General features: G+C 37.6%; 1 long non-coding RNA gene across 1 annotated transcript; it reads left to right on the top strand.

Annotated features, from left to right (window-relative positions):
- LOC110678284 lies at window positions 1–1,018 on the top strand. Its single transcript, XR_002501478.1, has 2 exons — window positions 1–334; window positions 394–1,018. It is a non-coding gene; the product is annotated as an uncharacterized LOC110678284 (long non-coding RNA).
- The last annotated feature ends 12,759 nt before the right edge of the window (window positions 1,019–13,777 follow it).

Here is a 13,777-nt window from a genome sequence, read left to right as displayed (position 1 = left end):
ATTCCATCAATATAGGATTCCCATTGTGTTACGTGAAATGTCAAGATCATAACATTTTTCCTCAACTTAAAATGACCAAACGACACAAAAATGGCGTGACCAGGTGCATCGTGATTACATTTGCTAGGTTAATTGCCAACCACTCGTGAGAGCAGTACCAATTTGAATCCGCCCATCAGCGACCAAACACACCAATGCCATGTATGCAAATTAAAACGCAAACCGACCTTGCTCCTGCATGGTATGCATCCAGCGATGCATTCGAGTGGCACAATCCTTCCGTTCTGGTTGCGATTGCTCTCGTCGAATCCAAGCTCACGTGACATCGATTGAGGTGAATTTTAACAGAACACTACATTAAAGTTAAACTCAAATGTTTGTCCACCTTTTCAGATCACACGCACCTGAAATGGAGCAGTCTTTGGAGTTTTTCGTTAAAAAATCTTCAAATCCAAAACCGGTGAAAATTTCCGCCTTCATTCCCGCCACGAGTTTCATCCCCGGACAGCAAATCCCTGTTACAGTCACTATCATCAAAGGAGGCCTTCAAAAAATTCGCTCGATCGGTATCAAGCTGTTTCGTGTGGAACGCAGTGATTTGACTCGCTGCCATCAGGTGGTGTTGGCGTGTGTCAAAACGAAAGATTTCATCAACCCCGGTAACAAAGTTACCTATGAAATGGATTTGCTGATACCGCGGAAGCAAAGCAAGTGCAAGACGAAAGAAGAAGAAAAAGACGATCAACGGAGGCTGTATGATCACGAGGTGCGGATATCTGTGAAATTTGGTGGTTTCAGAAGAAGCTGTAGACTGTGTATCCCCGTTCTGATCGATTCGATAGGGCAGAAGAAGGGGACAATCTGGGAAGGTGATAGCGGCTTTCTTATGCCGATATTTGCTTTTAAATAGAATATTTTGTTGTTTGTTTGCTTAGATGGCTAATTTTTTACCAATAAATAGACATTCATTTTGAATAACCCCCAAATAATGAAATAAATTAACAGATACCGTTCACTACACCTTGCTTTCTACTTACTTTTTCAAGAACCGTCTAGATGAAGCCCACAGTTGAAACCCCTATTCGTTACTAGTGCGATTGAACTGTGAGAATCGAGTAACACGGACACATTTTGCCAGCGAAAAGGTTGAAATCCTCCTCGCCCGATAAGGTTTGCGGTGGCGATGACGATGGGCGCTTGAACAAACGGCTTGGGCTGATTTTCTTTAGCCATCTCGTAGCCAGCGATTTCACAAACCGTACACTGGATTTGCAGCAGCTTAATGATTGTAAATTTTGGTGGAATTTAACTGATTTTGGTAAAATGCTTACCGCAAATCACTAAAATTTTCACCAAAACTATTGTTTAATTCACCGACTGTTTTGTTGCTGTGAGTATTGCCAGTAATGTTGCGCTTCACGGTAAAAATATTTTCAAAACTCTTTCAAAATTTAATTGTTGTCCGGTTGGGTGAGGATATCGTTGATCGCCATTCCATGCTCAGGTTTAGTGGATTCAGTGGTAGTTTTGAATTCTGGTGTCGGTGATGATGGCGATTTAACCACTGACTAAACTGACGTGACTCTCGATTGCAGACGGTAACCGAAAATATGCAACGGTCAATTCAAATGATGAGTGGTCGCAAATGTCAAACTGATGCAACGTCAATAGTACGAAGGTGACATTTATACAACGAGCATCTTCATCAGTCAAACCAAACAATACACACTGGTTTCCAACTAGTGAGGTATGAGTAAAATACTAAATCTAAAATAAACTAAATCAATTTCGTATGATGCATTTTAGTTTTGTCAAAACTATCGACAATCATGTGAGTCTGATTCTAAATCAATATATTTGAGTCAAGAAAATTTTATTTCGTAAAGGAAAGCTTAGATTTTTGTATTCTCTATTTCCTATATTTGATTAAATATATTCCTCGTATTTTTACCCGAACATGTGTAGTTTTTCCTCGGAGTGCTAAAGATTTGTCCGTCAAAGTGTTTCTTTACAAAAACCACCAGGTGGAGTTAGTGTTCCAACGTATTTTCATTCAAATATTTGGCTATTATTCATGAAGCAAAATGCTCTAGCCACCACGTCAGTTTAGTCAGTGATTTAACCTCCAAAGCTGTACAGCGTACGGTCCTGCCACTTCAGAGCGTAGCCGACAGAATTCTGATGACTTCAACACACCGCGGATTTTCTCGTAGATGAGACCGAAGGTATGCTTGACATCGCCACGGCGAGCCAGACGGCGGATGGCGGGCTTGGTGATGATGCAATGGATGTTATCACGCAAAACCTCAAAAACGCTTGGCGCTTCCTTCTCCGAGTCTTTGCCTCCCTTGTCTGGCCGTGTGAACTACGGTCTACTTTCAGCAACGACTGAAACAAAACTGATGCTCGGCCGCCGGCTCGGCAGCTTTTATGCGGTACGCGATGAATGAATTCTTCTTGCTCGCTCGCTGTTCACTGTTCGTCTCGCTCGCTCGCAAGAGAAGGTTATAAAAGGGACCGACAGCCGCGCAAATTCAATCATTCGTTTGTTTCAATCCGTCCAGAGAACATTACTACGAGGATGGCTCTTATCAAGCAGACTGCCCGTAAGGGATGGTACAAAAATTATGTCACGCTAAATTTCAACTTTTTCGACCCCCTCCCCCCCTTTGTCACACTTTTTGTATGAGTCCTCCGAAAATTTTGTAAGGCTTGTCACGCTTGGCTCGACCTTGTGCGTGACGTAATTTGTGCATGACCCCTAAGTCCACTGATGGAAAGCAGCCCCTCGCAAGCAGCCGGTCACGAAAGTCGCTCGCGAGAGTGCTCCAGCCGGAGGAGTCAAGAAGCCGTATCGCTATCGGCTAGGAACGGTCGCTCTGCGTGAGATCCGTCGCTACCAGAATTCGACGGAGCTGCTGATCCACAAGTTGATTTTCCAGCGCCTGGTCCGTGAAATCGCTCAGGACTTCAAGACCGATCTGCGATTACAGAGCTTGGCCGTCATGGCCCTGCAAGAAGAGAGCGAGGCCTATCTTTGAGGGTACCAACATGTGCGCGATCTACGCCAAGCGTGTCATCATCATGCCGAAGGCCTTCCTCAAGTAACAATGAAAGCTGAACAGTGAGAGTATTTGCTGGATATTAGCTGGTTAATGGTGTCTATGGCTGAACACGGTGATAGCTGAACACTAATATGAACAGAAACTTATTCAGTTCTTTTATTCAGCAAAACACTCAAAGCTGAATATCAAGCTGTACAAAATATTTGTCAGCTTCATCTTTCACTTCAGTTCAGCTAACATCAAAGATAATGCTTACTGGTTGTTTAAAAGTGTAACCAACCAATATCAAAACAATGTATCACCATAAATAAATCACCACATAGTATATTCAACTAGATACTTCAGCTATCGAAACGTACATAAAGGCGTTGATCTTAAGGCTGTTGATTTTAATTTCAAGTTTCAATCAGTTTCCATAAATTGAGTGAAAAATTTCGATATTATAAAGCGAATATTCCGAAAACTCCCACCTATTTTTGCCAACCGATATTGATACTCACGTGATTGGATCGCATTCCACTCCATGATTTTCCGGTAAACGCTTCTATTATCATATATTATTTTCAAGTTTACACTTATTCAAATAGGTCACATTTACATCAATTAAACGCTAATTTAAGAAAAAAATAATTAAGATCGCCTAGTTAGACTTGTCTAATCGTTGTTATTCTGCATATGATATTTCAGAAACACAAATCAAAACAAACTCATGACAGTTAATCTCAGTGTGTTCGCTTAGTGTTAGTACCACTTCTTCAGCCTTAATGCAACCTCAAATCAAAAAGTTTACTGCTGTTGTTCAGATTAGATAATTAGTCATGCTCTTCCATTTACTCATTTCCATACAACCTCAGGTGGAGCAGATACTAAGGAGATCGGCTATAAATCAATGAACCCCATTTCGAATCCCAACTTTTCATAATTATAAATCAGTACATTTGAATTTCAGCGTACATATATAATCCTGGGTTTGCTGGCGGTTCGGGCTTTTTAAAAAACACTTAACTGATTTTCCTCACTAAATCACTTTATTACTTAAGCCGAAACGCAATGAAACACGGATAAAAATAAACTGAACACCGGTCACGGTCAGTCCGGTGGTTTTGTAGAATTGAACTGCTGACCTAGCAATTCCGGCTGTTGGGCATAAAGGTGTTGACGTTGCATAGCACGTGGCAGTGGTCCGATCCAAAGGTGATGACGGTGCATGTGACGTTGCACCTGTGGTGGCTGGTTCATGTCGTGACTCCTCCGGGGGGTGAAGAAGTGTCGTCCTCGATACTCAGCTCCTGGTTACCATGTCCTGGTGATTTGGTTTCTGGCTTCCTTTGGTGGGTTTTCCTCGATGTCCTTTTGTGGGTAAACCTTAAATGAATGAAGATAAGGTAAAGGGTGAAGAATAGTAGAGTCGACATCAGAGCGGTTCCTCCTAATAGACTCCATTTCCAAATCTGGTCGGTTTCGTGTTGAAGAGATACTTTTTCCAGTTTGCGTCTGTTCAGAAGGGTGGCTTTTTCTATTTTTGCAACGTCATGATTTTGCAAAATCTCGCTGTTTATCTGCAGATTGTGTAATGCTCCTTGAATAAACTCGCTTTCACTTATTTTTTCGGTAGATGTGAAATTTTGGTCCATAAATTCGATTGTACAATTTGAGAACGATACTATAAAATTTCCAGATAAGTATCTGTCGCTAGGACCGCAATTTGAGCGTAATTCTCGGTTTTTTGCATTTGAGATAAGAATTTTGTTATTGGTTATTAGTTTGGTTGTAGTTTTTGCGTTGATTTCCATGAGACATTGTGGCTCTGTTCCCATGATGAGTGGATAAATACACAGATCCTTGAATTCTCGCGTAACAATTCAAAAGGGCCAATCCTCAGATCGTTGACTCTGAGAAAATTCGATTTGAATATCATTCACCACATTTTCAATTCCTATTTTTCAGATTTCAAATCAATCAATGTGATTTCTTGCTAGTTGAGTGACGATTTACTGTTACTACACACTAATAATTGATTTTATTCTGAAAACTGACAAAAATGTGGAAAAAATGATGAGTTTATATGCTTGGCCCATTTTCGATTTTCATCAAGGCATGGGCCTTTTTTATTGGCCAAAATAGAATTTTATTAACGTGCTTGGCCCAAGGCTAGGCCTTTTCGGTTTTCAATGAATGAGCAAGAGAGAGTCATTGGCCTCTCACCATGCTAAGGCCAATGACAGTTTGCGAAATTTTCCGATTGTAGGCCTTCTTGATGGAGCGAGAACCAATCATTGGCCTTTTCGAGCGGGGGCCAATGAATGATTTGGAAAAAAGCGGTTATTGGCCGTTTTGAAAACCGAGTTTATAACGGTAAGTTTTATGATTATGTTGACAATGTTTGCATAGTTTGTGGGTGTTGGGAGATGCTATCGAATGGAATCAAAACCCGATTTGTTTACAATTTGATTATTGGCCCTTTAGAATTGTTACGCGAGAATTCTTTGATAAAACTGTGTCTTTGGACGTAGTCGTCTGGTTTTGCAGTGGTGAAGAGTTGTTTTGCTTGTTTGATAAGGAATTGAGGGTAAGTCTTAATAATCGAATCATTTTGACTCAATGGGTGGATTCGCATGATTGTCGATTCTTCTGTCTCCAATTCTGGAACATGTAATATGTAGAGTAAAGTATTTTCGCTAGTTGCCATTTTTGGTGTAACGAAATTGAGTGCTTCTTCCGGGATGTCTAGCTGGACTCCTTGATTTCTGAGTATATCCTTGATCAGATGAATTTCTTTGCCAGATAACATTCTGCTGTTTGTGACGTGCATTTTAGAAAAGAGTATCGCTTCTTGAACGCTTGTTAGAATTTTGTTGAGTGTATCTATGTTCAGTATGGTGGTGATGACGTCAAGTTCATCGAGAATGATTTGATTGATTTGTTGTTTTTCGATTAGTTCGTTGATGGTGGTTGTAAGTTCCGAAATTCTTTTGCCGATTTGGTGATTAATTTTTACTTGATGATTATTTTCGTTGACAAGTTCATTGAGGCTTCTGTCGATTATCCGTAGGTCTTGAGCATCTGGGCTGCCCGCTATCCACTTCCACGCTGTGCCGATGATGTCCCATCTTTTGGACCGTTTGTGCGATATTGGTTTGATTTGCATAAAATTAGAGTACAATTCTCGTATCTTGTATTTACTAATTTCAAATAAAGCGTTATTATTTTGTTTACGATACACCAAATTTGTGAGTTGATTGATAGTAACTTCTATGTCTGTTAGGTTGATCGGGTGTACAACCCGGATATTTCCTGTCTGAATTCTACATAGGCTGTTTTTTTGCATCATTATCAAATCATTATGAAGATTCCTGATAGTTAGGTCTTGACATGAGATGTTTGTGAGAATGAGGGTGAATGTGATAAAGTAGTGAAGCATCTGGAAGCAAAAAGTTATAAAAGTAAATGGTGTTACATTTTTTTCGGTCTTTTGATTTTGTTTTTATGTCTTTTAATGTGACGGTTGTTTTTGAATGTTCTGTCTGTGACTTCATTTGCATTTGTTTTATTGGCTCTGGGTTGAGTCTTTGTGCGAATATTTGGAATAACATAAACTTCTTGCCCATCATTTATAATTGGAGGGTCTTCCTTATTAGAATTTTGAGAAATCATTTGTTTTTGTGCTTTACCCATGTTCAATTTTGCTTTAAGGAATAGCTCTTGGGCGTCTCTTATAATTTCTTCCGGGTTAACAATATTATTCTGGTTGAACAATATTTCATTTGGAGTATATTTAGTTGAAGAGTGTACAGAGTTGTTATATAATGCAACGGATAATTTTACAATTGATTTTGTACCCATTCCTCTGAATTTGTGCTTGTTGGTATTAAAAATTTCTATTATAGTAGAATGTGTACGCTCTATTTGTCCATTCGATTCTGACGAAGCGGCGTAATGAATTTGTGCCCCTAGCTGGCTAAGGAAATTTCTTAGTTGAATTGATTGAAAAGTAGTTTCATGGTCGGTGACAATTTCTCTGGGTACTCCAAAGGAGCTGAAATATTTTCCTAGTGCTTTCTGCACATGTACAAGATTTTTCGATTTCAAAACTATTAACTGTAAATGTTTAGAGAATGAATCTATTAGAGATAAGAAGCTGCATTTATCCATGATGAATATGTCCATGTGGACTCTATCTAATGGTTTTTCTGTTATTGGCCTGGGTGAAATTTTTATGTTAAATGGTCTGCGTTCATATTTGTGAGTATTGCATATTTCACATGAGTTTATAAAGGTTCTGATTTTTGAGTAAATATTTGGGAAAAAATATGATCTTTTAATTTTGGCTTCGACTTCAGTTATACCTCGGTGAGCTCTATTGTGTTCATTTATTATTATTTGATTCTGTCTTTCTTCATTTTGCACGTCTTCGACCATATTGTTAGTAAAAACGAAATGACCTTTTTGATTGAAGTTTTCTTTAAAGGACTCCTGTACCGTCTGGATAAGATTTTCTGGTGCCATAAGGGCTGTTTGTCTACCATTGTGGAAGGTTTTCAAAAGATGTGTGATATTTTCTTTTGTGTAGGTTTTCTGAGATACTATTGTTCTATGGTAGTTCTGGAAAAGGGTTTCTTGGATAATAGTATCTATACGGGAAATACGGAATATTATCTGATTTTTGAAATAATTTAAAGGGCGTTCCGTGAAATGAATATAGTTATTAGCTGAATCATCAGCTGAGTGAACAGTTTGGGAATCAAGGGAATCATGGGATTCAGGGGAGTTATTTGCAATGGAATCTGCATCATCTTCAAGATCTTCGGAACCTGAAAAATAAGGAATTTCATCATTATTGGTTTCATTAATATTTACTTCAACAGGCATTCTGCTTAGTGCATCTGCTACTACATTTGATTTGCCTTCTCTGTACTTTACTTCGTAGTCATAATCTTCCAGATCTAGGCGCCATCGCAAAATTTTTTGATTTTTCTCTGAACTTTTAATAAAAGTCAGAGGTTTATGGTCAGTTGAAGTTTTGGAAGATTTTCTATGTTTTTGGTTGCAGAAATAACATGGATGGTCGATTTATTATTATGTGCTTTATATAGTCCTGGTTGAATGAAAACTTTTTTATGAAGTTTTTGGTATGTGGGTACCAACCAGTCTCCGTTGTTCATTGTATCGATAGTTATGAAATGATTGTAAAGTTTTTTTGCAGGGTAGAATTTTGAATATGAAAATTGTTTATCCCTTAACGTAATGGTTTCATTCTCATAGTTGATTTGTGCTTTAAGTTTTGCAAGGGATTCTGACCCCAGAATTCCATCAAAGAAATAATGAAATTTCATTACGTAAAATTGCAAAGGTTTAAACGTATTTCCGAAAAGATCGAGTTCTCCTTTCGAAGTGACGTTGTTGACTCCGCAAACATTACTGATTTGTGTATTCGGTACGGTTTTAACGGATTCTATTATGTTTGGTGAAATAATATTTTTGTTTGCCCCAGTATCGATTAATATTTTTAACTGCTTTTTTGTTTTAGGATGATTCAGTTTTAAATATGGGAGGTAATTTAGGTTGTTTTTTGTGTGGGGTTGACCAAGTGAAAATTTAGATCTAGATCTACTTCTTCATCAGATTCAGTTTCTGAATTTAAATGTGATTGAGTTTCCTCTTCTTCCGTTACATGATTATTTATGGTTAACCGACTCCGAGTAGTTTTTGTGTCCATTGGTTCAGTTGTATCTTTATGTTCGGTTTTTATAAAAGGTTTCTTATTTTGATTGAAATTTGATGATCCTTGGGATTTATTTTCAAATATTTTGTTTTTGTTGAATTTTTGGTCTTGATTCAGGTTTCGAGCTACAACTTGTTTAGATTTGAATTTGCATAAGAATGCGTATGCATCCTCAATATCCTTTGGTCGTGCAGCTTGTGCATAACCAAAGTACGGTTCTGAGAGTCCAGATATAAAGGCTGCTAGCGCATCCTCTTCAATGAACTCGTTAATGGCGTCCCAATGATTTTTGTATGTATCTTTTTGTTTTGCTAGAGTCTTAATATTTTGAATTATTTCTTTGGATTTTTTGTAGTAAATATGGATAGACATATCTTCGGTCATTTTACAATGCCATAATTGGCTCTTGTATGTTGACAATTCGTGTCTATCTCCCAACGCGTTCGTTAATATTTCTTTTAAATCTTCAAATTTGTCCGGATTTCCGGCTAAGCAAAGAATGTCTTTTGCTTTGCCTTGAACTTTATTAGATACCGCAGTAAAGTACATTCTAAACTGCTGAGCTGATACATGTGGTTTTAATACATTAAGGGTTTCTTCTGCTGTTTCCAGCCATGAACTTAATTGTTTCCTATTGCCGTCAAATATGGGGATCATTTTGATCGGGTCTGGAATTTTGAATAGCTGGTCGATGTTACTTATAGGTTGATGTGCGATAACGTTTTCTTGAGTTTGATTTGTTTGCGTTTGAATTTGACTGAAATACGTGGCATGTTCTGTTTGTTGTTTTGCCAGTGCCTCCATCATCTGCATCATCGTTTGCAGTTTGGCATTGACTTCTTCCATATTGTTGTTGTCGTTTAGAGAAAGGATTTCTAGTGAAGGGATGTTCTTTATTGGAATATGTGCTAAGTCTCCCGAATCGGTAGACTCAGAGCTGTCTGAATCTGAAGACACGCACGCGCTGTTTCTAATTTTAGATAACAAGTGGTGAGTTTGCTTCAGACTGTTTCTTACTTTATGCTCCTTTGGCATGACATGCACTTAGAAGATAAAAGCAAGCTATAGTTTTGTTTGTTTTGAGCCGTACGATCTCTCGGAACTCGTATGACTCCCGAAATGTAATTCTCTTAGAACTTCACAATTTCGGTTGGAGGGGAAGCTCTCTTAGAACTCTTCTCACTCCAGGGGTTTAGCAAATTTTAATTTCTTAATGAGTTCGAGCCTTTCTCTTAGAACGGGCTTCAAACTCACGGAAAAATAAAACGCCAACCTAGGCGATGTTTTCACTTTCACTCGTATTTCGGTGTGGAATAGAGGATAAAGAAAAAAACACTCACCTTGCAATCGTTGTGCGTGGGTTCTCTCGACGTCCAACTTCACGCGGTGGAACCTCAACTCCGCTGCACCCTCGATGTTAGCGAATGCTTTCGCGGGTTCACTTCGATTCTGGCTGGTAGACCAGAGTCACTACACTGTTTTTCGCGAAATTGTTTTTCGAGCACTGCACGGCTGCGCCAATCCTGGGTTTGCTGGCGGTTCGGGCTTTTTAAAAAACACTTAACTGATTTTCCTCACTAAATCACTTTATTACTTAAGCCGAAACGCAATGAAACACGGATAAAAATAAACTGAACACCGGTCACGGTCAGTCCGGTGGTTTTGTAGAATTGAACTGCTGACCTAGCAATTCCGGCTGTTGGGCATAAAGGTGTTGACGTTGCATAGCACGTGGCAGTGCACTATGGTCCAGGAATCAGTTTTACGCGGAAAGATGCATTTTGAGCTTTAGAATGAAACATTAGACAAAAACGGTCTTCTACAAAGTTGTTTGTATTAGTTAAGCCCTTTGTTTGGTGTTATTGAAAATTAGGGTGGACCACATTTTCATAGAAATTGTGTAACTAACTTTCTTATTTGTAGAAATTATATTATACATGCTTCAGCAAAGTTGTAGACCATTCAATTTCAAACAACTTTGCCAAAAAAAGTTTTTTTGTATCTCTTAAATTGACCGATTTAGAGCTTTTTTCCTACGGTGACATAGGGTGGTCCGAACAAAACTGGTTTTCTGGCTCTAGAGTTTTCAATTCAAATTTCTCATCAAAGTAGTCTATGAAACACTTTCAGAGCTTTAAAAAATGCGTAATTTGGTGAGTGAAGAAACTCTCTATCTCCTTCCGTTTAGGAGTTATTGTTGTTTTTCTCTCAAAAACATGCCTACTTTGATTGTGAATATCTCTGATTGGGGCAAACATAAAAAATATCTTTTGACGGCATTCAAAAGACAAAATAAAATTGTATATTATATCAAAAAATTACAGATGTGTTATTTTTGTAACTCTAATAAAATGCCTTGAAAAACAAAGGATTTTAAGTAGAAAAACTTTAATAACTTTTGAACCAAAATAGATATCATCAATATTTTTGCATGAAAATGTGTGTTTTGTTAAGTTCTAAAAGTCGTTCATAGACGACTTTGACGAGAAAATAATATTACAAAAACTAGAGTTGAAAAACTTTTTTTTGTTGGACCACCCTGCGATGATTAGGAAAAAATGCTCTAGATTGGTCAAATTTTGAGCTACAGAAAAACTTTTTTTGGCAAAGTTGATCAAAATTTCAAGTTCTATCGCTTTGCCTAAGAGCATATACCAGTATTTTTGCAAATAAAAAAGTTGATTATATGATATGCGTGATATTGTGGACCACCCTAGTTTCAAATGACACAGTATGTAAGCTTACATTTTAAGAAACAATTTTGTAGAAGACCATTTTTGTCTAAAATTTCATTTTCATGCTCAAAATGCAAAATAATAAAGAAATACATACTATGAAAATCTTCAAAATAGTTTTAGAGCCCTATGTTTCTTATTTTAGATTTCTCGTCAAAGTCGTCTATGAACGACTTCAAGAACTTAATAAAACGCAAATTTTCATGCAAAAATATTGATGATATCTATTTTGGTTCAAAAGTTATTAAAGTTTTTCTACTTAAAATCCTTTGTTTTTCAAGGCATTTTATTAGAGTTACAAAAATAACACATCTGTAATTTTTTGATATAATATACAATTTTATTTTGTCTTTTGAATGCCGTCAAAAGATATTTTTTATGTTTGCCCCAATCAGAGATATTCACAATCAAAGTAGGCATGTTTTTGAGAGAAAAACAACAATAACTCCTAAACGGAAGGAGATAGAGAGTTTCTTCACTCACCAAATTACGCATTTTTTAAAGCTCTGAAAGTGTTTCATAGACTACTTTGATGAGAAATTTGAATTGAAAACTCTAGAGCCAGAAAACCAATTTTGTTCGGACCACCCTATGTCACCGTAGGAAAAAAGCTCTAAATCGGTCAATTTAAGAGATACAAAAAAACTTTTTTTGGCAAAGTTGCTTGAAATTGAATGGTCTACAACTTTGCTGAAGCATGTATAATATAATTTCTACAAATAAGAAAGTTAGTTACACAATTTCTATGAAAATGTGGTCCACCCTAATTTTCAATAACACCAAACAAAGGGCTTAACTAATACAAACAACTTTGTAGAAGACCGTTTTTGTCTAATGTTTCATTCTAAAGCTCAAAATGCATCTTTCCGCGTAAAACTGATTCCTGGACCACTGTGCAGTGGTCCGATCCAAAGGTGATGACGGTGCATGTGACGTTGCACCTGTGGTGGCTGGTTCATGTCGTGACTATATATATATAGCGTGTATAAAATGATTAGCTCCATTAACACAGTGGATGTTACGAATTTGTTAATATTTTGAACATCGTTTGATTTAGTATTGAATTAAAGCTGAATAAGCGATTCTCAAGCTATCCAATGTTGCTTCATGTCTTAAAATATAATCAGCTACATTCAAGTATATTCCGTATAAACGTTTGATTAGCTTTTATTTTTTTTTTTTTGGAATACTTCTCAGGCAGAAGCTGGAAAGCTTCTCAGCAGAAACTGGAAAGCTTCTCAACAGAAGTTATTCAGCCTACTAAATTGCTACAAATCAGCTTCAGGCTGAATAAAATCGCCAAAATCAGATGCTTAGGGGCTGAACAAAAGGTTGTAAGCTCTATGCTCAGCTTTTGTTCAAACAAAGGCTGAATTCGATTAGTTGAGAAAGCGTTTAAACAGCATCAAATTGTTACCTGGGTCTAGCTGGCTCGTCGTATCCGTGGCGAACGAGTTTAAATTGAATTGAGCAAAACGACCCTTTTCAGAGCCACAACAATGCATTCCACGTAAAATAGTTACGGCCAAAGATATTTCACCTTTTATAATTAATTTATTTATTTATTTAATTGCCAATTGAAATTTCGGATGATTAATTTTCCAACGGAGTGAAATGGCAAACAAAGTTTTACCTATAGGTTCCCGACGGGCGGCGGTAGCATTTTTGCAGTTTTCTTTTTGCGCTTATTTGGTTTCGATCGACAATTTCTTACCAAATCAAATCATCAACAAAGCTGTTGCTGATAAGTTTTAGCTTTCAATTCGACAAGTTTTTACTGATCGCTTTGGCATGCATGTGGTTAGTGACGATGATAACGGAATTATTCAATCATCGCTAAATGCGGGGTAAACCGGGATCCTCTTTCTAGTGCCGTCCGCAATGTATCTTTCATTGATTGATTGACTCTTTAGTAAGGGGAAATTCAGCCCGAGGCTGGTTCATCCCCGATTTATCTTTCATGTACACAATGTCAAAGATTGTCCTGCGAGAGCGCGATGGGAAATTGATTTCTTGGACCTGTGATTCTAGAAAAGCACTAATTTTGACGCTGATGAGTAATTGCATGCAAATGACTGACCGAAATATGAATCCATCACATCCATTCACCAGTGATGTCGCTCTTCACGGTGTAAAATTCTCATAACTCTCTTTCAAAATGAAATTGTCGTCCTGAAAAGGACGGTTGGGGGTAGTCACAATCGATCGAATTGGGTCTTCATTCCATTCTTAGACAGAAACACACCAAAAGATTA

The sequence above is a fragment of the Aedes aegypti genome, chromosome 3 (genome assembly GCF_002204515.2).
Source record: "Aedes aegypti strain LVP_AGWG chromosome 3, AaegL5.0 Primary Assembly, whole genome shotgun sequence".
Lineage (NCBI taxonomy): Eukaryota > Metazoa > Arthropoda > Insecta > Diptera > Culicidae > Aedes > Aedes aegypti.
The sequence above is the reverse complement of the archived record's forward strand: the minus strand, read 5'-3'. Positions and strand labels throughout refer to the sequence as shown.